Source organism: Triticum aestivum, chromosome 7A (genome assembly GCF_018294505.1).
Source record: "Triticum aestivum cultivar Chinese Spring chromosome 7A, IWGSC CS RefSeq v2.1, whole genome shotgun sequence".
Classification (NCBI taxonomy): domain Eukaryota; kingdom Viridiplantae; phylum Streptophyta; class Magnoliopsida; order Poales; family Poaceae; genus Triticum; species Triticum aestivum.
Window position 1 is genome coordinate 620,105,844 of NC_057812.1, and position 4,010 is coordinate 620,109,853.

Here is a 4,010-nt window from a genome sequence, read left to right on the forward strand (position 1 = left end):
TGCTTATGTGGAAAAGTTTCAACCTGATAAGCTCAAACCCAGATCTAAGAAGTGCGTCTTCATAGGATACCCAAAAGAAAATGTTGGGTGCACTACACCACAACACTAATGTAAGGACAGAAAAACTGTCGGGAGAAGTCTCTTTAAAGGGCAAATAAACTGCTGGGACAGTAGTTCTCCCGGCAGATAGAACCGCCACAAGAACGGTTGCCGGGGATTACTTGTCCCGGCAGATAAACTTTTCTCGGCAGTTAATCTTCCATGGCCCATTTATTTGCCGGCAGTTTTACTGCCAGCACAAACAAGTTCGCCTGGCAGATAATATGCCATCATGCTTTGTTTCACCAAGAATCTAGGCTGTTCTAGGAAACACATCCCCGATTTAATTAGTATCCAATCACAATATGCCCAGGCATCGTACATCAAATCACTCAAGATTCAATAGCAGAGGCATCGTACATCATTTCACTCAAGATTCAATAGCAGACCTGAAACATATTCAAACTACAAATTCAAGATTTCAACATCCATAGATGTGTTCAGTAGCCACTAACCACATCGGTAAACATAATTTACATGTGACAATAAGATGTCATGTCTTCAAACTAAGCTACACTAACGGTTTGATCTTGACATATGGCTACAACTATGTCTAGGAAACAATGGCATGTTCACACTTGTGTATATTTCAGCTCAGCCGTTTGCCAAATGACATTGCCATTTTCATGAGATGTTCTGAATACCAGACTCGCCATCATCATGTGAAACTGCATTATTCAAAGAGGGCCCCATGTCTCCAGCAGAAGAGCACCAAACTTGCAATGCTTGAAAGATCACAGATTGATAGCCTCACCCCACTTGATTGTGTTGTCACTATGAACAGATGAATCACCATGTAAACATCCTAGTTCACTAGTACAACTACATGTTTCCCAGAATATCTTCCAGTGTGATGCCAACCTGAACAGATAAGATGGTACAGATGAAAGTTGCTGGATGTAATGAGATAACCATTTAAAGAGAACTTTGGATTAATATAGCCACTAAAAGCATTGAATCTTTACAACATGGAGCACTGGCAATGAATCTTTGCAATAATTGATTTCAGAGAATTAAAACGTTATATAAAGCTAACAAATTATATGTCAATTAATGTGTTCTGTTTTAAAAAATCATAACATAAAAGAAACAAATGTGTTCAGAGATGAGAACCATGTTACAAAAAATAATTCTGCTGACTTAGATCAAAGCTCAAACAATAACTCGAAAGAAAGCATACGTGCTCCTGATTCTAGTTTCCAGCTACTTCTATAAAATCTGTGCCAGATCAAGGAAAATTGTTAGTTTGATCACTTGACAGCACAATGAAGTTTCTCCCTAGTAAAAACAACAAAACAAATAAGTTGTACCCAAGAGTGTAAAATACAGTAATAAAAGAGCATTTGGTATACTTTTAATGGAGGAATTCCTTAACTGGGTGATTATGGGAGGATAACAAATTGCAAAATATCATATATGAATCATGTTTTAAATATACAATAGTGCAGATAGCAATCAGAAGCTTCAGAGTATCTTACCATTCCATAATCCATTATGATCATCAACACATAATCAGAAGGGGTCGCACCATAATTTAGATGTGCAAAATTGTTTCCATGAAACTTACTAAAATTTAATGTATCTAAGAAAGTAAACCATAGATGGTATTCAGGTACATACGTGAGATTTAAGAACAAACCAAAACAGGACTTCAATTCCAGTTCATTAGACCAGGAAAGCATACAATAAATTAGATGCAATGTACAGTAGTAGATATTTATGTGTACAGATGAGGACATATTCCTGACATGTATTGATTACGGCCTCTGTTATTAGGGGAAGGCATTAGGAGATAGTATAGCAGCACGTGAATGAGTATACTTTCATGTGAGGTTACACACAGACTTGCAAGGTAGCAGAGAGTGCCCATCTAGTTCGGTCCAAAGCTACTGTAGGCTATTACGGAAGCCACATTTTTCATCAGAAAATAAGCATTATTATTCTCTCATCTGCTCAGTTTGGACAAAATATTATTCCCTTTTTATCATAAGCGATCTGTACAATTGCAGCAATGCATAGCTGCAATAAGACATGTCATATAAAATTATAACAAATGTAAATGAAAAGAAAGGGAGATTACTTACTGTTTCTTTTACATCTACATCTACACATAACAGAAGGACGCAACTCTAGAATCAATGAACCTGCTCAGAAGTTACATAAACCAAATACTCTCAAGTATCCGCCGTCAACCTACAAAACCGTTAAGAATAGTTTTCTGAAATTATGAGAACAAGGTATGAAGTTTTTTTTAGAGAAAGCACTGCAGTCCAGTCCACAACTGAGCGTACAATTTTTTACAGAAAAAGTAACCTTTATTAATTCACAACCTGTTACAAGTTTAGGCAAAATTAAAGATGGGGGTTCTTCTAGCGACCTATTCAGAGAGGAGCAGTACCTATAACTGAAAAAGACGTAAAAAATGTTTAACATGCACTGAATTAATCAGGTGAGCATGAGGAGAATTAAGATATTGAGGAACTAGCATGTATGTGCATGATGAATTGATGATAGCAACTGCCTCTGTAACTCAACCCCCCTATACATCTCATTATTCTACATACAAATCCTTCAAAGACAAAAGGGGGAAAAGGATCCCAACATTCATTAGATGTCTTCAGTACCTGTAAACAGAAAATCTACGAGTACAATTCCTTTCGTGATAATTAGATCAGCTCCTCCGAGCAACCACAACAATCAATAGCAACCCAAAAAGGAATATCCTCCATGAGGAGGGCCACGGGAAAAGGGAGAGAACTGGTACAGGGCGTGCTCAGTATAAGATTCCGCATAAGGAGAGGAGAGGTTCACAGCCTTAGAAGGAAAACTCACTTGCATCTGGTTTCCACCTTGACAGATCTGAGCAGCCTTTTGTACCAGCGTAGTGAGGAGCACGCACTGCGCTCGCCGTTGGGGTTGAGGAAGCCCGCCCATGGTCGTCAGATGTAGATCAGCGCGGAGGCATGGTGGTGGCGCGACGACCTAGAGATGGTAGAGGAGCCAAGAAGCACCGCTTCCTCACGTGCTTGCCGTCGGCGGGCTTGCAGCACGATGGAGGGGCTCGGTGCTGTCGTGGGATCTGGTGCTGAGGAGGGAGGCAAGCGTCGAGCACCGACGGCGTTGACCAATCTCGATGGCGGAGCCTAAGGGAGGAAGGCGATGTCCACCTCGCACACCAGATGGGTGTGGAGGGAAGCGACGTCGACCTCGATGCGCCGGCACCATTAATATCGGTGGAGGTTGAACAGGTCAGCGGTGGAGGGGGCTGTAGAGGGCGGAGGGGCTCGGCGGCGGCGTTGGTCCGGCGGGAGGGCTGGGATGGGAAGGAGGATTCAATTTGGGGCAGAACTGGTGGGGGTGGCGCCTATAATGTTTTTCTGTGAATATATTTTCAGTCCCTCGCGCGCTCTCTCGCGCCAGCGGGTTTGGGCAAAATAATTTTAGTCTCGCGCCACGGGGGCAGTCTCGCTCGGGTGGGCCATGCTCAAATTCTCCCGGCAGTTTATCTGCCATTGAGTCCTTCTACCGGCAGTAACACAATCCCCGGCAGATGATCTGCCTTTAATCTAGTATTTCTCCCGGCAGTTAACTTCCTCTAATTAAGTGTTGTAGTGTAGTGGGTACACTTTTTATCACAGATCCGAAGGCAAGATATTCGTTGCTGAGAATGTATCCTTTCTAGAGAAGGAGTTTCTCTCGAAAGAAGTGAGTTGGAGGAAAGTAGAACTTGATGAGGTAACTGTACTTACTCCCTTATTGGAAAGTAGTTCATCACAGAAATATGTTCCTGTGACTACTACACCAATTAGTGAGGAAGCTAATGATGATGATCATGTAACTTCAGATCAAGTTGCTACCGAATCTCGTAGGTAAACCAGAGTGAGATCCGCACAAGAGTGATACGGTAATCC

At 41.8% G+C, this 4,010-nt stretch overlaps 1 long non-coding RNA gene across 1 annotated transcript; it reads right to left on the reverse strand.

Annotated features, from left to right (window-relative positions):
• Window positions 1-431: 431 nt before the first annotated feature.
• On the reverse strand, window positions 432-3,487 carry LOC123148700 (uncharacterized). The gene is made up of 2 exons (XR_006474075.1): window positions 2,932-3,487; window positions 432-2,292 (listed from the first exon to the last, which is right to left on the reverse strand). It is a non-coding gene; the product is annotated as an uncharacterized lncRNA (long non-coding RNA).
• Between the last annotated feature and the right edge of the window lie 523 nt (window positions 3,488-4,010).